Below are 21913 nucleotides of genomic sequence, written 5' to 3'. Positions count from 1 at the left end.
AAAGGAAACTGAGTTTCTTGAGCCTAGACACATGGGGGATGTATTTCCCTCAAACAAGCCTCCAGCTGAGTTTAGGCATCTATGTCTTTCTATGGATGATGTTTACTCAAACAGGTATAAGGAATAAAATATATGCAAGGTGTCACTAATCCAAAAGTTGAGGTGCAAAGCCAAACCATATCATCCATCTGATGAAGCAAGAGACCAGTATAAAAACAATGGGAATACAATAATTTCTATGTACAAATTATTTCCCTATTCATAATGACCCTCTATCTGCATTGAAGTGAACATAGTGCTCCATTCTTGCACAGCTTGAAGCAATACCTTTAAACTAAGCCTAGTACTCTTTTCTTCATTTTACCAGACTAGCTGCCTTCACCACACTTTTGTTAGCAGAGCTATTATATAGCAGAGGTTCTCATTGAGGCCATAGGCAGAGAAATTGATTATCATACTGTAACAACATCTAACTTGTGATTTTTCTGCATTTCTTTCATTCCTAGAATATTCAACTGCAATTCTATGTCTTTGATACACTGAATATCAACACCAAGGAAAGACCTTTAAAGATAAAAAACAATGTACACCTGGAAAGAAGCAGTTTATGTTTCATCTAGGCCCACAAGGAGACAACATAATTTGAAGCTTTCTGATTAATCAGATAAACTACCCTTTTACTATCCATCTCAACTTGAAAGGCTATTATGGAAGAAATTTTTCCTCAGTGTACGGTCTTCCACAGCTACAGCATTTAGCTATGTACTAGTGCAGAATAGCCATTGCTTCATGGAAGGTTTTTTCTCCATCCATCTCAATGGTAGTCATCGGAGGTTAAATCAGTATAGTTAGCCAATTATGTTTTGTTCCCGATGGACACACTTCACCTCACGGCTAGCTGCTTTTCTTTTCTGACAGGTTTCAGTCAATGCATTTTCATAGACTTCTGGCTTAGTAGCTCAGCATAAAACTATGCCATTGAAGATGCTGTTGGAGGTCCTACAAATAAATTCCCTTCACCTCCAAGGAGCAGACCTCAACTTTGAAAATAAGACTTTTTTCTATGCACAAAATTATAAAATGTACAGGGATTTGGGTTTTTTGATGCATGTCAACACATGCAGACAATAAACACTACAATACACTGGCACTATTCAACCCAAAGTCAAGTACTTGGCAAAAATTCTTATTAAAAAAAACGTTAGAAACCTGACTAGCCCCACATTAACATTTCTTTTATTTATATCCACAATCACCAGGAGGCAAATCTATCATGCTTTAATTTATTTTTATTGTTATTTATATTATGAGCTGGGTGAAACCTTGTTATGAGTTACGTTAAAATGTCATCCACAGGCCCTATACAATGTGCAGCGGTGGGTGACACTGGCTCAAACATATCAATTATTATTAGACCAGACACGCTAAAAATACTAGGGAATCCAAAACTGAACCATCTACCTGGTCTCAAAGGGTATCCGTAACTGGGCAAAGGCTCCCGTCCAAAAACTTGGAAAATTGGGTTTGAAGATTGGACCTCTGGCATTAAAGCAAGAAGTCTGGGTGGCTGAAGTACTGGGTGTGTTCGTAATTGGATGAGGTTTCATTATGGCTAACAATTATGTAGTCAATGCCCGGCAAGACGTCCTACAAATTCCCTTTAAAGATATGGCCCAGGTGAGAAAAATGGTTTGTAGGAATTGGTTTGTAGTGAGTGAGTGGTTCTTCCCCCAGCAGCAGAAGCCATTATAATAGCTATATGTTACGGTAGCTTTCTAGCCAGGGAAAGATGGGGAGTGGGTGAAACCTGTTTTGAGACCTATAGTGTTAGGGGACTCTTAGCTGCTAAAGCTCTTGTGGATCAGAAACAAGAACTGACCCTTGTTCATTTGCTGAATGATTCTGAGAAGCAGCAAACAGTTAAAAAGGGAAACCATTTTGGTGGTCAGCAACATGTGATTTAGCATCTTCAGAGTTGAAAAAGGTTCTTGGGATTGTGCCTGGTTTTGACCTTTCCATGTTTCAAAACACCATTCCTACTGGATACAGATGTGAATGCTTACAGTGTGGGATACAGAATTTCAGCTTGGCTTCCCCCTCATCCTCACATCTGAAAACGTATCTGGAAGCGGAGGCTAGAGAAACTGTTAGAGGTGAATCCCCCATTGAAACAGAATGGGCAGGGTATGACTCAGCCAATGAATCCCACAGAATCAACAGGCATTTCCAGGGCTGATTAAAAGGTTAAAATCCTCCCTGGTGATAGAAAGGAAATCCATGGAGAGAAAAGGCCCAAAGTGATTTGGGTGGGAATAAAGTTATTTTATGTTCATGTTGTTCACAGGTGTGTTGGAAATATTCCTTGAGTTGGAGACGTCGAAAATAGGATTCTAGGTCACCACAGAACAGTATCATGTTCGTGCGGGTGGAGGGGCAGAAGGAGAGGCCCCGAGATAGGTGCTGTAGTTATCATGAATAGGTTGGAATATGAACAAGAGGCTGCTCGGCAGCTCTCCAACACCACTTTCTACAAGCCATTTCCCTCTGATCCCACTGAGGGTTACCAAAAGAAACTACAGCATTTGCTCAAGAAACTCCCTGAAAAAGCACAAGAACAAATCCTCACAGACACATCCCTGGAACCCCGACCTGGGGTATTCTGCTACCCAAGATCCATAAACCTGGAAATCCTGGACGCCCCATCATCTCAGGCATTGGCACCCTGACAGGAGGATTGTCTGGCTATGTAGACTCCCTCCTCAGGCCCTACGCTACCAGCACTCCCAGCTATCTTCGAGACACCACTCACTTCCTGAGGAAACTACAATCCATCGGTGATCTTCCTGAAAACACCATCCTGGCCACTATGGATGTAGAAGCCCTCTACACCAACATTCCACACAAAGATGGACTACAAGCCATCAGGAACAGTATCCCCGATAATGTCACGGCAAACCTGGTGGCTGAACTTTGTGACTTTGTCCTCACCCATAACTATTTCACATTTGGGGAGAATGTATACCTTCAAATCAGCGGCACTGCTATGGGTACCGCATGGCCCCACAGTATGCCAACATTTTTATGGCTGACTTAGAACAACGCTTCCTCAGCTCTCGTCCCCTAATGCCCCTACTCTACTTGCGCTATATTAATGACATCATCATCATCTGGACCAATGGAAAAGAAGCCCTTGAGGAATTCCACCATGATTTCAATAATTTCCATCCCACCATCAACCTCAGCCTGGATCAGTCCACACAAGAGATCCACTTCCTGGACACTACGGTGCTAATAAGCGATGGTCACATAAACACCGCCCTATACCAGAAACCTACTGACCGCTATTCCTATCTACATGCCTCCAGCTTTCACCCAGACCATACCACATGATCCATTGTCTACAGCCAAGCTCTATGATACAACCGCATTTGCTCCAACCCCTCAGACAGAGACAAACACCTACAAGATCTCTATCACGCATTCTTACAACTACAATACCCACCTGCTGAAGGGAAGAAACAGATTGACAGAGCCAGAAGAGTACCCAGAAGTCACCTACTACAGGACAGGCCTAACAAAGAAAATAACAGAACGCCACTAGCCATCACCTTCAGCCCCCAACTAAAACCTCTCCATCATCAAGGATCTACAACCTATCCTGAGGACGACCCATCACTCTCACAAACCTTGGGAGACAGGCCAGTCCTTGCTTACAGACAGCCCCCCAACCTAAAGCAAATACTCACTAGCAACCACACACCACACAACAGAACCACTAACCCAGGAACCTATCCTTGCAACGAAGCCCGTTGCCAACTGTGCCCACATATCTATTCAGGGGACACCATCATAGGGCCTAATCACATTAGCCACACTATCAGAGGCTCGTTCACCTGCACATCCACCAATGTGATATATGCCATCATGTGCCAGCAATGCCCCTCTGCCATGTACATTGGTCAAACTGGACAGTCTCTACGTAAAAGAATAAATGGACACAAATCAGATGTCAAGAATTATAACATTCATAAACCAGTCGGAGAACACTTCAATCTCTCTGGTCACTCGATCTGACCTAAAAGTCGCAATATTACAACAAAGAGACTTCAAAAAACAGACTCCAACGAGAGATGGCTGAATTGGAATTAATTTGCAAACTGGATCCAATTAACTTAGGCTTGAATAGAGCCTGGGAGTGGATGAGTCATTACACAAAGTAAAACTATTTCCCCATGTTTATTCTCCCCCCCCCCACACCCTGTTCCTCAGAGGTTCTTGTTAACTGCTGGAAATGGCCCACCTTGATTATCACTACAAAAGGTTCCCCCCCGCCCCGCTCGTAATAGCTCATCTTAAGTGATCACTCTCCTTACAGTGTGTATGATAACACCCATTTTTTCATGTTCTGGGTGTATATAAATCTCCTCACTGTATTTTCCACTGAATGCATCCGATGAAGTGAGCTATAGCTCACGAAACATATGCTCAAATAGATTGGTTAGTCTCTAAGGTGCCACAAGTACTTCTTTTCTTTTATTCTGACAAAAGACACTGTATATACATAAATAGGTTATGTTTATATAATTTGTAATCCATTAAATTACTTCTTTTCAGTTTGGGACAGGTATTGTGTTTTCCAATTTTAGGCCTCAGTGGGATGATGAGCAAAGCTGGGTGATACCTCATTATGGGCTGAGTTAAAACATCATTCAAACTGATTTGAACAGAACATGCCCTTCATTTAAGGCAGTTAAGGGGCCTCACCTAAAACAAAGCCTAATAGAATCTGCCCAGAAACTAGTACCATGTAGGCGGGGGGGATATTGTGACCAGGGATTTGTGAGAGAACACACAAAGGGAGAGGGAAAAAGCAACAAAGCCAAGCAGAAGCTGATGAACACAGTGTGACCCTGGAAAAAGCTAGAGAGAGAACTTTTGGGTCTATCAGCTAAAGAGGCTTGGGGCTGCAAGCTAAGAAACTGCTCCTCTTGGTTTTGGTTCGTCGAGAGAAGCAGGATTTTGTACAAATCTTGTAAACAAACAAGACTGCATCAAAGAAAGACCTGTCCACCAATTTCTCCTCCTAACTGGAACATCCCCAGAGCCCTGAACTTTGACTAGCTGCTCAGGTCAAAAAGGGGCAATACTATAATATATGAGTCACTGTGGGTACAAATTACGGCCCTAATATAGCAAAGGGATTCACCTATACAGAGTCCCTATGTCTACATCTGAGAGCTCACAGCGGCGCAAATGTACTGATGCAGCTGCACCACGTAATTAATTTGTACCAGGGCTGAGCCCCAGCACTGGTAGGCTTGGCAGTTTATAGCCCCGGCACCTTTGGGGTTAACATGTCAGTTATGAAAGTAAAAAAATAGTTTGAGTCCTGGGCACCTGTTTCATTACAAATGAAGCCCTGGTGGTGCTACCATAAGATCTCGTGTGTAGCTGCTCTATGCTGAGGGGAAAGAGCTCCCCACTCAACATAATTAATCGACCCCCAAAAAGCAGCGGTAGCTCTCCCACCAACATAACACTGTGCATACTAACGCTTATGCCAGTGTAATTTATGTTGCTCAGGGGGTGGAATATTCACCTCCCTCTACAACATAAGTGGTAGTGTAGCCATTGCCTCAAATACTTCAATAAATTCTTCTGAAGCAGATTGCTGTAGATTGGGCTTAAGAAAATTCACTTCAGATTATTTTGCTTCCTCCATATATAATTTTTTTCCTGTTTCCCAGCCTCAGAACAAACTTGATTTTTGATAAATCTTTTAAAAGGGATTCTACTCATCTTAAAATTAAAAAAAGATTAAAATTAATCTTTGCTAGACTTCAGGGTAATAGATTTAGAAAAAGCCCCACAACAACAAACAATCAAGAAAGCAAACAAAAAACACCAAAATCCCTTCTCCTCCCAAATTTGAGAGGAGCTAAATGGGGAAAAAATAGTTGCTAGACTCTTAAAAATAATAAATATGCATGTGCTATATAATGAAAGAAAAAATGAAATAGTTTACTATTGGAAATTATCACTAAGAAAAAAAAATTTTTTTACATCGGCCTATTGGTATAAGTATACATAAAGCACTTTTAAAAACTGATTGTTTATAGTCTCAAATTCACCAATAATGTGCATATTCCTGTGTGTCTTCTTCTGGTTTTCCTAATAATCCAACCAATTAGATATTTGTTACATAGCAATGTTTTAGAATATTGAATGCATAAGCCCTATTTTTGGCATAAGGCAGTTTATTCCTGAAGCTGCAATCACCATTAGATTCTGATGTTCATCTATTTTATTGAACTACCCGCAGGGAGTTTTATGAGAATACTATCATGTCAAGGTCACAGGATTAAGTGAGCAGTGATGACAGTAAACAAACCCTTTCTGTATATTCTAAAAGGTTTTACGGAGTTACTTAAAATGCCATAAACATAAATAGCCTTCTATCTCTACAATGCATCCATGACACATGACTTCAAAATACAGCACTCCCGGGCAATGGAGCTTTACAACCTACCAACAGCCTTTATTATTGACAAAAGATATCAATATACTCAAGATCACAAATATCAAGAGATGGTTGCAGTCTAAGTTATCCTTAAACATTTTGTGCGCGCACGCGCATGTGTGTAAACAACATTTGTTTATATTATAAGCCATTTTGAGAACAGATAATACTACAACAGACAAGAGAGCGAGCTTGTACAGTTTACATTAAATTCACATAGAAAAACAGCTGCTCTAATTAAATCTGTACATGGACACAAATCTATACATACCACTTAAAATAAATAATAATACTTTGCATGCTTCAGCATCTTCCAACCAAATATCTTTAAGTGTTATATTGATGGGAAGGATTTAATCTCAGTACCCCTCAGAAGTAAAACAGACAGCAGTATACCTGTTTTATCAAAGAGGAAACTGGCACAAACAAGTAAAATGACCTCCTTAAAGTCATATGAAATCTGAGGCAGAGATGGGAATCTTCTGAATCTCAGTGCTAGGTTTAACCTCTAGACCATTCTACCTTCCTAAATAAAAATAATCAAAATGAACCTGGCTAAGCTTACCCTTTTCATTCTATTCCCATTTATAAAAATGAAAAGCATAACAAGAGATCTCAAATTATTTAAGGAGAACACAATTAGACAAATAATAAATTATAAAAATGTTTAAAACAAAAAAAGTACAAAGAATAAGAAAAAAAATGCCTTTGAGCAGCCCAGAAAGATATCCTCATCAGTCTAATAATGTGGTGTTTCCAATTATTCCAACACAAATGCCTGAGAAGTCTGCCAAAGAGCCAGATGTTACTGTTTGAAAAATATTTTCTGTAGCTTTGCATTTGGATACTGTAATCAACATCTAAAGAAAGAAAGAATGATAGAACGTGACAGTGCTACCACAACCCTAGGCACCTCTTACAAATGTGAAATTTCCTAAGCTTTATATATTTTCATGTGCTAAACAATGAGGACGATGTAGTGTTCAGATAAATCCATTTAAAACCACAGAATAAATGCAAGCATTTGCATTTCTGCAGAAGTTGCCACCTTAGAATTTTAAGACCTTCTTTTTGAGATTTTCCCCAATTTATGCTTCTTGTTTTTCACATTCCTTCCCTCAACTACTGAACAGGATATGGAGAATATGGGAGACTTGTCTGTATCATACAAAGTGCTTACCAGGGTGGCAACTGATAAGGCAAAAGAGACAATGAAGAAATAGAGAAATGGTCCGGTATCACCTACATATGTGAAGTTAATTTTTTAAATCCTGTCAGACAGACATCTTACCTTCTTCAATACCTTGGTCTGTTAAACAATCCTACCCTGGGTTAAAGCCTTAGATTGCCCCAAAGGGATGCACTAGGTATGTTGCTTGCCTACCGAAGGAAAACTGCATTATTTTCCAGGCCTCCTGATTGGATTCCACCAGTTCTGTTATGGGGGGAAAGGGAGAAAGAAGAGGGCACCTGTGAGAAAAATGGTTGCAAGATACTTAACTCCTGGTTTGAATGCCAGCAAATCACACCAGGTCCCAGAGTGGAGAGAAATTAGGAGGCAGTAATGGAAAGGGGAAGGTGGCTTTGATAAGTTCTAGTAATGACAGAAGAGCTTCGCTGATATGATGGAAGCTGGACTGCCGCACATGCTTCTCCCTGTTGCTGGACTGAAGGAGGAGCAGAGTTCTTGCTTAACTTGTTAAGCACGAACCTTGGCCTTTCTGTTGGCAGAGAGTTGTTTGTCACTCTGAAATACTGTATGAGGACTTAGTTTTTCCTTGCATCTCAGAAACTTTTCCTGACTTGGAGTTGTCAAGGACTAATATTTCTTTTCTTCATTTACCACCTTCCACATGTTCAGATGGGAAAAGAACTGCCTTGTAGCTAGCTATCTTGCCACAGAGTAAATCTTGGGATTCTCAAATTACTGCTACCACGAAAAATATTGGTAGTCAGTTGTATAAAGTCAATTATAGAAAGTTTTAGATTTTTGTTGTTGTTTTAGGTAAAGGCAGAGATCGGTAGATCTACTGTTTTCACAGCTTGGAAGGAGAGAATATTGGTAAGGCTTATCTCTTTGTGCCAGTCTTGGAATAAAAGGACTGATCTGCTTTCAAATACTAGGCAGTGAGAGGAAATGCATTAAAGATTGTGTGGTGTGAAGAAGATACTGTAAAGGAATAAATAGAAATGAAAGAAAATAACCTGAGTGGAAGAATGGAGCAGCTGTAAGCGCCATCAAAAGTGAAACTCTGTAAATGGGGAAGACAACGAAGAGATTTAGACACCACTTCACTCTATCTGCAAGCAATGGATGACAGTGAAAAGGAAGACAATCAGAAGGTAACCACCTTATTTTGGCCAAGCCCTTGGCCTCATCAAGAGGGTACACCCTTTGGAGAGGCAGGAAACCAAAACAATTGAAGAAAAGTTTGAGGACATCTTTCAGGGGACAGAGAAGCTCTCAAGAGAGAGCAGAATGTAGATCAAAGAGCCCAACTATTCCACAGCACATGCCTGTAGGAAAGTTTCCCTCACTCTAAGGCAGAGGCTAAAACAGGAACCGGATAGGCTCATTGCTCTGGGAATCATACAGCAAGCTGAAGCAGCAACAGAGTGGGCACACTCATTGGTCATTGTATAAAAAGAGACTAAAACCTTCACTTATGTATAGACCCCAAAGAAATAAATGTGTAAAAAGGGAATGTTTTCCACTAGCTACAAGGGAAGAAATTTGGATCGATATGCCTGATGCCAAATAACCTTCTACACTGAATACATCAGCAGGTGCTCTTAGAAAAACAGTGCACACGTGTGCACATTCAGCACCCCCTTTGGGAGACACTGTTTTTGCAGGCTTGTATTTGGCACCCAAAGGGTTTCACTGGAAAATAAAAAAAGATTTTTGATGATAGACGGGTTTGTATAGATGATGTTTTGATCTGGGAGAAAAACGTAGAAGAGCATAACCAAAGATTCTGGGTAGCTTTGGAAAGAGCCAGAACTCCTAGACTAAAGTGAAACAAACAAAAATATGAATTATGTGTAATGGAAACAACATACCTGGGAGAGAAGTTAATACAGCAAGGTGTACAGGTACTTCACAATAAGGTTGAGGCGGTCATCAACATGCCTGCCCCAACAGACAAGGAAGGGATACAAAGATGGAATGAAGAACTACGTATGGAAATTTGTGCTTGATCTAGTTGCTTAAACCAGCAACCTAATGGACTTGGGATGCTAAACTTAATAAATATTTTGAGAAATTGAAGGAGTTAAACAGGCCGCCGTCCTGAGGTACTATGGTGGAAAATGCAAAACTAAGTTGTTCACAGTTGCCTGGCACAGTCCTCTTACAGCTTTATGGTTAAAACTGCAGAACAGAGGCTTATGAGTCATGGGTACTAACCAAAAAAATGTAGTCTCAGTAACTCAAAGAGAGGAGGCAGCTTTGGCCTTACTCCATGAGCGTAAAAGGTTTCATGTCTTTGTTTATGGAAGACAAGTGTTAGCTGAAATTGACCATAAACCACTTATATCATTGCCAAATGGGACTGGCAACCATCCCCCTGAGAATACAGAGATTATTTTTTCAATTACAAATATATGATTTGCAAATCTAATACAAACCTGAGAGATATTTGGTGGCTGCAGATACCCTCTAGAGCATTTGACAAAGGTAGAGTGGAACAAAGTCCAGTGCTAGTCACTGTATATGTCAATTTGATTTAGAAAGACCTATCCAGTCTCAGATGAAATGTGAACTGTGATTGCCAGAGCAACAGTTCAGGGTGAAAATCTACAGAAAATGATTAAGGATATTAGCACAGAGTGGCCAGCACAGCACGTTTCCAGCCTCTATCACCAAGTCAGAGGAGTATTCTCAATACTAGATGGGATTTTGTTTAAAAGCACCAGGATTACAATCCCTGAGGCATTACGGAAAAATATGTTGAAAAAGATTGAGAAATGTCGTACTTGATAATTTCCTCTCTGTTAGCAGCTTCTTTCGGAATTAATTACCCATGGACTAATGTGCCCCACCTGTATTTGGAGGCTGTCTAATGTTGTACCTGGAGGCTCCATGATTTAAGTTCCAGCCACCAGAACAGTTCTAACACAGCAGCAGAAACACTCCAGCAACAAATTATCACCATTAAGACACTTTGATATGATGTATTATATTAACCTTAAGAAAATATATGTCTTCATCTTCCTTTATAGCAAATTTTCAATTTGTATTTTTTGTTATTTGCTAAACTACCAAGGTGGGTTTAAATCAGAGAGAAGTTGCTAACAAAGAAATCATCAGGTAAGAAATTTCTCTTTCTATTGCACAGCTTCTCTCCTCATTTGTTACTCGTGGGAAGTAGCCAGCAATAAATCCCAAAAGTAGGGAGGGAAAGGATAAACAAAGTTTAATTATTATAGTGGAATAATTGGCAGGTATGGAAGTTCCCCCATATAAAGCAAGAGCTAAAACTAAGGAATTACGTGGGCACCAACCCAGGAGCATCTTCCTCCCAAAGGATGTCCTTGCAGAGGAATGGTAACTTACTTCATAAATCTTCCTCAGATGAGGCTCATACACTTTTCCCCTCAGTGCCTCAGGTACTTCTGTGAATTGTTTCCAAGATGCCTAGCATGCCAGCTGATGCAGAATTTTAATATCTTTCTTGTAGCAGCTTTGAAGCCCTATGGCCTTGGCATTTTGGATACAAGATGAACAAAGTACTATTGGCATATATATTCCACATGCTTGAGATAGATCTTTAGAACTGTAGGCATGCCCTTTTATACCACAACTTTCCAAGGGTTAGAACAAAATGATGGGAGAACTATCTCCCTGCCATGGTAGAAAAGAGAACCTACCTTGAACAGAAAGGTTTCTGGAGTTATAAGAATAACCTTTTTCTCATGACAAAAGCAGTGTGATTCTTGTAAGGATATGGTAACTAATTCCAAAACTTGTCCTTTGGAGGTGATTAGAAAGTCCTGGCTTGTCTAATTTGTCCATGCAATTAAACTTAGCACCGGATACTCAAATTGGAGGATCCAATGTGCTGGGCTAGAAAATGCTGTCTTGGCTGGTACCCACATTTCTATGGTGCTGAATTGTAGGACATCAACCAATCCTCCTGGAGAAACTCCAGTGTAGCTAAGATCACCAGAACTTTGGGATTATTATAATATTTGTATCACAACCATAACTAAAAGTCAGGACCCCACTGTGCTGAACACTGCACAAACAAAGAGGCAGTCTCTGCCTCATACAGCTTTCTATTTCCCCTCACACCAGAACTATAAATGTGACCAAACCAATGAATGAAACCTCCTGGTTCAGTGAGGGTTAATGAAGAATCCATGCTGAACTATACTTCCTCGTCTGTTACCCCAGCTGTTAACTGTAGATGTTCCCAGTCTTGATGAAGGAGTCCCTGATTCAGGAGGTTTGGTGTTTTCTGCAGGTACAGTGTTGGCTATGTAACCAGTCTAATGTGCCTTCTGGACCAGTGGAGGACCACAAGAGAACTTGAACTATCACTCTTCCTCTTTTCTGTATCTTTTATGTGAACTGTCTTGAAAGGCACAGATTGTTCTCTACCCAGGACATTATTTCCATTGCCATGGAGAAGCTTTGACCCTCTAATTACACCCTGGTTTCAGAAAGGATATAAGCACTCATGCCTCAATCATAAGCCAACCCCGAATGGGACGTAGGAGGAGAGTGCCTCTGTGAGTACCATAATTGTCCACTACATGGTTTCTTGCACCTTACACTGATGCAGCTGGTACTGGTCATGATCATAAGACAGGATTCTGGACTTGATGGACCACTGCTCCAACCCCATATGGCCATGTTTCTGTCTTCTTTTTTAAAGAGGCATTGAAATGATTTTGTATGATGAGATTTTGGAAATGTGTCTTCCAAGTTTGCTTGCTTCTATAGTGAGTATGCAAGGGTCTAGAGTGAAAGTTGGGTTGACTTTCAGCATGTTGTTGGAACTACCTGCCCACAAAGGGGCATTGGATGCTATTGAAGAATGACACCTAGCTTTCCATTGTATCAACCAAAATGTGTGACATTTCTTTGTTTTATACTAAAATTATTATTTATGACATTTCTTTGTTTTATATTAAATTTTTAAGTTTAACATTTGGTTTAATCAGATATCCTTATCTGGATCTTATGACACCTTCAAAGGAGGCATCGACAGGAAACCATGTACCTAACAGTACTTGAAGAGGAAAATATTTTATTAATATTGAGTTCCTTACAAGCCACCGACTGATATCCTGTCCTTGAAAAGACTTGTAGGTGGTGGTGGACTTTTGTCTGTGCATGTGCGATTCATGGCTGTTTACAAGGGGGAAGTACTCCACTATTCATCCTGGCACAGGGACCACAGAACAGAAGAGAGTTACTGCAACACATAACTTGACCATGGAAATAGCTTGCTAGATGTCCCCAGGAGCCTGAAAGGCTCCCTACCTGCTCTTTGAGGCTGTCTAGGACTCAACTAAGTACTAGTTTTATTCAACATCTTTATTTATGATCTGGATGATGGGATGGATTGCACCCTCAGCAAGTTTGCAGATGACACTAAACTGGGAGGAGTGGTAGATATGCTGGAGGGTAGTGATAAGGTCCAGAGGGACCTAGACAAATTGGAGGATTGGGCCAAAAGAAATCTGATGAGGTTCAACAAGGACAAGTGCAGAGCCCTGCACTTAGGAAGGAAGAATCCCAGGCACCACTACAGGCTGGGGACCAACTGGCTAAGCAGTAGTTCTGCAAAAAAGGACTTGGGGATTACAGTGGACAAGAAGCTGGATATGAGTCAGCAGTGTGCCCTTGTTGCCAAGAAGGCCAACGGCATATTGAGCTGTATTAGTAGGAGCATTGCCAGCAGATTGAGGGAAGTGATTATTCCCCTCTATTCGGCACTGGTGAGGCCACACCTGGAGTACTGCGTCCAATTTTGGTCCCCCCACTAAAGAAGGGATGTGGACAAATTGGAGAGACTCCAGCAGAGGGCAACAAAAATGATTAGGGAGCTGGGGCGCATGACTTACGAGGAGAGCTGAGGGAACTGGGGTTATTCAGTCTGCAGAAGAGAAGAGTGAGGGGGGATTTGATAGCAGCCTTCAACTGCTTGAAGGGGGGTTCCAAACAGGCTGGAGCTAGGCTGTTCTTTGTGGTGGCAGATGACCGAACAAGAAGCAGTAGTCTCAAGTTTCAGTGAGGGAGGTCTAGGTTGGATATCAGGAAACACTATTTCACTAGGAGGGTGCTGAAGCACTGGAATGGGTTACCTAGGGAGGTGGTGGAATCTCCATCCTTGGAGGTTTTAAAGGCCCGGCTTGACAAAGCCCTGGCTGGGATTATTTAGTTGGTGTTTGTCCTGCTTTGAGCAGGGGATTGGACTAGATGGCCTCCTGAGGTTTCTTCCAACCCTAATATTCTATGAAGGAGCAACCCAGTACCTCTCAGGGCTTTACTCCAGAAATCAGGATGATTTTGAACATGGAAATGGATTTTTCACTTTGTCCTGTAATCCCATAAAGGTGCAGCTTCATGGGGAGTGAAATCCTCCTGTGCCTCTCTCCTGATCACAGACAGCCTGAAGTGCTCCTATGGCTTTAATGTGGAGCCAGCCTGTGGAGTGGGGGATGGGTGGAGAGAGAGACTTAATTCTGACTTTCAGAGTCTGAGCCCCTTTCCCTGGCAGAGCAAGATTTTATGGCTGATGATCAGAAAACACAATTCTCATTCAGCTGCTGTCTGAAATCTGAGTCCCCTTCCCTGGCAGAGAGGGGTCCTTGGGCTGAAAGCCAGCCAGCCACAATTTTCAGTAGACTGCAGCCTGAGGCCAGGTTGTGGAGGAGGAGCAGGCTTCTCTGAATGCACAGAGACACTGCAGAGTTGGGAGAAAGGTGGTAAGCATGATACTGACTTCTGCAAGAGAAACTGTGTGTAGGAGAAAAGCCCCAACAAACACTCCTTCGGGGGGAGCGGACAAAGGAGAAGAGGTTTAACACCTGATTTTCACTCCACTTGTTCATTAATAATATTAATTGCTGCTTTGCGAAGGACACTCTTGCTTTTGCCTTTTTGGGAGTCTCTGGGATTTGCAGTTTATCCCTGAGTATCATGAGAGTTCCTTGATTCATAATGAAAGGAAGGGAGCTGTGCAGGAACCCTACTTCTCAGTGAAGGGAGCAGAGTACCCACTTCAGTATTCTGGTGTGGGGGAGGAGAGTGAAACCTTTCAGGGTTTTTCCCCATCCAGCCCAGGTCTGGTTCAGGGCATACCACTTGAGCTGGCTGGATAGCTTCCTCCTCATCCTTACACTCTCCTCAAAAACTCAGAAGCTCCTGATTGGGTGTTTTGCTGATGGATTCTTGGCTCCTTGGGGCAGGAGGAGACCCAACATGCCAGTCTGACTCTGAGCCCTGGGCTCTAGCAATGCGAGGGTTGGCTGGCTGGCAAAGGCCTGGCATAATTCACCCTCTGTAGAGCCTGTAAATGCTACTTCACATAGGGATCACACTTTGATTTAACCCAGGTGTCTGCAGGACAGCTCTAATATGCCTTAGGGGGGCAGAGTCTTCCTGCAGGGAAGATCATGAGAGTGGAAGATCCAGGTAGTTGAAAGCACTAACCTGCTATTTACCCAATCTAGGGGAAGGGGGTGATGAAGGAGGAGGAGAATTATATGACATAACTACACAAAAATGAATAAAAATAAAGGTTTTAAAACAAAGTGTGTGAGAGAATCCAAACTGCCAACTTGTTCCACTGCCCGAGGCAGAAAATCTGGTGGCCTGAGCTGACGGGCAAAACGTAGTTCCAGAGCCTCCAGCAACAACACTGGATCACCTCCAAATTCCACAGGTGGGGGGCATCAGACCATGAGTAATGAATGAGTAGAGAGGCTGTGCAACAGAAACATGAAGGTCATTTAGGGACTGCAAAATCTAAGCGAAGGGCTGGATATGTTTTATGCTGGCTTTAAATGAACAGCGACATGGAGGAAGCTATTACGGCTTGTCACATATGACAAAAATATAGCCCGAGTCAAAGAGCCCTTATTAGTGGCATATGAAAAAAAACCTATGTACTCACTTCCCTGTCGCAGCCTTGCTAAAAAACAATACAACTAAACTAAAAGTGATTGTGCATGGCAAATTTATTTCTGCCAGACACGGTATACCAGACGTATTGATGTCTGACAATGGGCTGCAGTCTGGTGGGCATGAGTTCAAGCAGTTTGCGGTGATGTTTGAGTTTAGACTTGTAACTGCTAGTCCCAATTATCTCCAATCCAATGGGTTGGTGGAAAACGGTGTTAAAATAATAACTACTGAAAAAGACTGAAGAGTCACTCTGATCTGTATTTAGCCCTGTTAAATTACAGTGCAGCGTCTGGTTTGAAACATGGTTTCTTAACTGCAGACATTTTGTTTAACAGAAAACTAAGAACTAGAATGCCTGTAATGGTAGATGCTGATGTTAGCAGAACTGGGGATTTGCAGAAGTATAAAGAGACAGACACAGGTAAAATAAAAATGCAGTAAGGTCCCAGGATCTGCTCTCAGTTCATGAACATGATGCAGTGTGCATCTATGACAGAAATCAACGATTGTAAATAGTGGTATCCCATGAAGTTTCCCCAGTCTTATGAGGCTTTCACCCCAGATGAACATATATCATGCAGGAACAGGTGATCCTTTTGGAAGTTCGAGAAAGTGAGTGCAATAAGGGACACTGAGTTTGCTGTGCTGCCTGAGAAAGCCTCAGTTAGGCAACAACCACAAGAGGTTAAGACAACCAAGACCCAGGACATAACACTGCCTGAAGAAATTGATTCACCACTTCCTGACAACAACAGTATTGATATTCAAGGGAGAACCACAAGTCCAAGTGACAGTACAAGGCAGCTCTGAGAATAATTGAACATTGTTAGCGAGTTGATTATAAATATTTGGAATTTTGTGTTATATCAATTTTGTTAAGTGTTGTAACCCACACACCTCCTGGGTGTGGTGCTCTGTCTCCCCTCTAGTGGCACCGAGACTACTTAGAGATTAATGAGTCGGCTACAGCCCTAGCTAAGAGCCATGTGGCTTTTAGTTCATGCATTGAGCTTCAGAGGTCCCAGGTTCAATCCCACCCGCTGACTGGGGTCTGTCGGTGTTACATTGTTATTAGTAAGTTTTGGGCTGGAAAGGATGATGTGGTATTGGAAACTGTATCTTTAAATTGCTTAGTTTCCCAGACTGGAAGTCTGGAGAAGGGTTGCTGCTGAAGCCTTCAATGCAGAGGCAGCTGGGAAACTGAAAGAAAGCCATCTTTATTCAGTGACGAACACCTGGGGTCTAGAGCACAACTCTACACCACTGACAACAGCAGAGGCTGTCTAGAAGAACAATACTCATGGTGTTGAATATCTCCAGTCCAAAAGATGAATGATCTTTGTGTAAATAATGCAGGATAGAGCAATACTTTTGTCAGATGAATTAAAACCTACCCATTGAGTTGTCTGTTAGTTAAGGGGCAGGTGGTATAAGTTCTGTGTGTAAACAGCAGCCAGTACCAATGTGACAACCTATAGATTAAGCCTGCAAAGACGAATATCTTGAGCAATAAGCAATCTGAAGACTGTGAACCTAAAGGTCCTCATCAAATCTAGGCCTGAGATATCCATATTCAGCATCAGCAGAAGACTTTGACCTAATGCAGAAAAATGACATATCCCTCAAAACAGGGAGTTCGCTAACGGTTTACAGAGGGATCTTTTAAAACAAAAGAATTCCTAAGGAATAAAAGTATCTGATGTTCCAGAGATGGGTTACATGTACTACAGCACCAAATGAAGCAGGCATATCGAAAGGAGACATGGAAAAGTATGATACTAGTAGACCAAATGTCCTGAGGCACAATCTGGTGACAACTAAAGTATTTAGCTGAAACAGGGAGACGTGTTAAAATGTCCCTGCAATTAGAGAAAGAAAACCCTAAAAAAATTAGATATTGTCTTTAGGTAAGTACCAAAAATTCAGAAGGTGTTCAGAATGAAGGAATTAGAATTCTGGAAGGAAGCTAGAAATAAACAAAGAAATACTGGAACTGCAGTGTCTGACGCCCACGGGATAGAAGCTGATCTCATATTTTTATGACGAGAATGAGCCAATCCCATTAAGCTAGATGAAAGGTGAAAAGGAGAAAAAGTGTGTCTTTATGTTTTGCTATGATAGATTCCGTCCTGGAACTAAAAATTTGGATCTTTCCTCAAAAAGACCTCAAGTTCTTGGCTTGAGACTCTAGGGTTTGGTCCAAGTTATGCCACCCAAAATGTCACTGGAGTAGTTGCTGAATTATCTGAACAATCTGCAGCATCATATGTTCCATAAAAGCCAAGAGATTCAAGAGGGCTGGATGTGGCTCCAGAACCTTTTCTTCTGGTCTGCAGCGCCCTCTGCAATTAAGAAATGGATCAGGACCATATCTGGCTCCCTGCTCAAGTTAGAAGGGCTGGGAAGGAGCTGCAGCTCAAGTAGGTGGAGTTTAGGAGAGAGCTTGAGCAGGGTTAGGCACAGGCACTTCAGTGTTCCTGTCTTTCCCCTTGGTAACAGCCACACAGGTGGTGACAGTTCCAGAATGCCCCAGAGCCTGAGTTTAAGGGAGGCTCCTTCACCGACAATCCCCTGCCTTCTCTCTGTGTTCCAGTCCCTTTTGCTGTGAGCAATCAATATCTGGCTCAGAGGAGGCATCTTTAAACAATCTTCCTCCTGCTTCTGTAGTTGCCAAGTCGCACAGGGTTCAGAGAAGTGCTTTCCTCCCTCAGCCCTTCCCCTTCCAATGAACAAGCACTCAGAGGGGAATGCCCCAGCGGAAGAGGGAGGATGAGAGAAAAGTGGGGAACAGGGAGGTTGAGAAAGTGGGAGAGGATGCCAATGAGCAGAGAAAAGAAGATGAGTGGGTGGGTGTGAGAAAGAGAATAGACTTGGGAGGATGAACAGCCCCAGTGCTGCATTAATGGACTGAAGAAGAGAGGTTCCACAAAATGTAGTAATTGTCTTCATTTGCTTTATTTAACTCTGGTCTCTAGAGAGGCACATTCTGCATCCAGAGAGGACTGTAAAATTAGCATCTTGTCAGGGAATGCTCTACTCCTATAGCTCCGAAGTGAAAAGGTAATGTGGCCCTCACTACAGAACAAGTTTGACAGTCCTGCCTTACAGCAGTAATGATTAATATGTTTTTTGTATCCAAGATTACGAAAGCTGGTTGTAAACAGAAAAAAGCCTAAATCCAGTTTGTATATGTATTATTTAATAAAGTCTGTTAAATCTAGGTAGAGGTCAGCTTCAAGCAATTGATTTTAGAAGGATCCATCAAACCAAACTTTTTTTTTAAATGACTACTTTCTCATTATTGCAACCCCCCTGAGAACATCAAACAGCTACTTTCAAAACACCTGTGATGGATATTTAACATCAACATTTAGACTATAACTTGAACCTAGACTTCTTCACATGCTCTGGATCTGCCATGATGAACATATCTGAAAGTAAAGTCACCACACCTGGAGGAAAAGCAGTAACCTTTTTTTTTTAAAAGCAACAAATAGAAAGTGTAACAAAACACTGAATAGACTCTTCTTAAAAACGTCTACTATTTTGTGGTAGGGAAATTTAAAGGAAAAAAACAAAACAAATGCTATTTATTCATGACCCTGCTATACTTTCCCTTTGATACAATGGAGTTTGTCAATATACCAGTAAGGAAGGAAACAAAATCATTTTGTCTGTACTAAAACTGGAATGAAAAACATTTATCTGTGAAGTGGAAAAAGATAAAACTGATAGTTAAATATTACTTACAGCCTTTAAAAGGCTTTAAACAATATAATATAAATGATTTCCAAAATATATATTATTTCTCTCATATAGGTAAAGCAGAAAGGTATTGTTGAAGAAATTAGTTCTCAGACCAGCAGTGCTAGGTTACATAATCCTTACCCATTCTTGTGGGAACTTATTCTCTCTCGTGGAGTAGTTAAGTAAATGCTTACTAATGTAAGTTGCCTACAGTAAGAAGCTATGCAAAAGGTAATCTGAACTGCAATTCACTTGTGATTTTATGGCTACTTTTAAGGCTAATCATTGTCTACTCTCTGTAGAGTACAATTAGCATAACTGAAATATTTTATGTGGCATATTATTGAGTTTATCCATACTTATTCTTGTTTTTCAGACCTTTTAAAGACAGATTATGTTAATATATTCAAAATTCATACTTTGTAAATACTATAAAAGTTCACTCAATCTTGAATCATCAAACTTCAAAAGCAATTTGGCTAGCCTTTTCTTATCCTATTCTTTGGAAATCTTGTCTGCCCTTTCTGAATCCTAAGACAGTAGTCATTCATTGTTCACATTTTTCCTCATGCTGCTTCCAGTATTCAACCTCATTCTGTGTTCCATTACCAAAAAACCAGACAGCTAACAGTATGGCATCCCAAGAGTAAGCATATCAACCATTGGTAGTTGCTTTCTCCAAAGGCAGCATATGCAAGGGTACAAAAACTGGGAAGATGTAAGGTAAGAAGAATTTATTATATTGGATCCCAAACACAATATAACTTGTATCTATTCTACACCTGTGACACACACCATGAAACCAGATCTTACTTTTCATACCAAAAACATTTGTGCTAAAGACCTTTAAAATAGTCTTTGGACATGTATTATACATACTAAACATGAGGCTAGCTTGGTTCTAGAGACTCCAAGCTTCCAGGAATCATACCTACTTCTTAAAAGCACTTCCTTACCCATCTAGATGCCAAACCTCTTGGATCTTACATAAGTTTTATTTTGTGGAACCAGTGGACAGGTTTCTTTCACATGCTCCTTCTTGGGACAATTGGCTACTCCCTATGTGTAGTGTCAGGGCCTCTTTCAAATACAAAAGATCTTCAGGAAATAAGTTTTTCATTCTGCATTGGGAACTGGGAAAAAGCTTTTGCCATTAGAAATGCTACCCTGACAACACAGGTCTAGAATCTCATGAACCATATTATGGTAGCTAAGGAACCCCTGAGTATTCCCTAGCAACTGTGTGTTAGGAATTACCTGGCATGCCAGTTAGCCTGTGGCAGCTAGGGATTATATTTGTGGAGTCCCTTGCTACCATGTAAAGGTTTATGGAGAGTTCTATGCCCCTGCAGTCACTACACTAGCACTGGCAGTGGAACATTTTCCCCGTATCTGCTGCCAGACTGGGAGATGTCCTAGTTCCCCAGTGACTATTATGGATTTGAGGGAGGGGCAGTGGCCCTTACCTGGTAAGGCTAAAACTGTAGATTAGGGGAGCAACCACGTCTCCCCCCAAAACCCAGGAGAGAAGCTATTTGGCCCCAGCGGGAAATGGTAGATCACCTATCACTTCCAAGAAGACAACTGGCTCATGGCTTATGGAGATGGTGGCCTACAGCTGTGCAAACAGCAGCTCAGATTTATATCATCATCAACTTGAGCTGGTTTTCACAGAACACAACAGAACTGAAACCCACCTCATTTTGAGCAGGGATTTTAAAGGAACACTTAAGATCGATGAGCCCAAAATTACACCTAACTTTTAAAAAAATATATAAACTACTGTATGTTGTTCTCACTGAAATCTGCATTTTTAGTTAAATAGGAAGCACCTTCCCATTCACAGAAATATTAAGTCTAAATAGAAATGAAACATCTGTTTTTACACTTCTTACTTGCACTGGTTGTGTTGATTCCTCCATTACATACTTGAAAATAAATGATACACATGCAAACATAGTGACAATAGGGTGAGAACAATATACACAGTATTTATGAGATACCTTAATATTTATGGACATATAATATTCATTATACATCTATTCTAATGAGGCTTAACTCTAATTCCCTAGAACATATATTAGAACCTCATTTACTGTATTGTCAATTAAAGTACAGTTTAGTACTATTATATTTTGTACTATTATATTTTGAACCAAATTTTCAAAATATGTCTGCAGAAGGGAGCACGCACTTTTCTCATGCCCAACTTGGGCATGAGATATGCTTGGGTACACATGTGCAAATATTTGACTTGTGCACGCAGAGTTTGGTTGCACACACTAGGTATTGACCTTGTTTGTCTGTGAGGATAAAGATTTACCAGTGTATTGTATCAAAGTATATACTGATTATTTATACAGAAATAGTTTAGTAGAGAGGGCACTAGTCAGGTGAGCTGGGTTCTATTCCTTGTTCTACCACTGACCTTCCGTGTGATCTTAAACAAGTCATTTTGCCTCTCTATGCCTCCTCCCACCCTTCATCTCTCTTTTCTATTTACA

The 21913-nt window shown here is 41.1% G+C and overlaps 1 protein-coding gene across 5 annotated transcripts in view; it reads right to left on the bottom strand.

The window, feature by feature from the left end:
* Nucleotides 1-21913, bottom strand: part of NBEA (neurobeachin) — an 858254-nt gene that overhangs the window by 344463 nt on the left and 491878 nt on the right. The window lies entirely within an intron of this gene.

The sequence above is a fragment of the Caretta caretta genome, chromosome 1 (genome assembly GCF_965140235.1).
Source record: "Caretta caretta isolate rCarCar2 chromosome 1, rCarCar1.hap1, whole genome shotgun sequence".
NCBI classification, from domain to species: domain Eukaryota; kingdom Metazoa; phylum Chordata; order Testudines; family Cheloniidae; genus Caretta; species Caretta caretta.
This window is presented reverse-complemented; position numbering and strand designations above follow the sequence as displayed.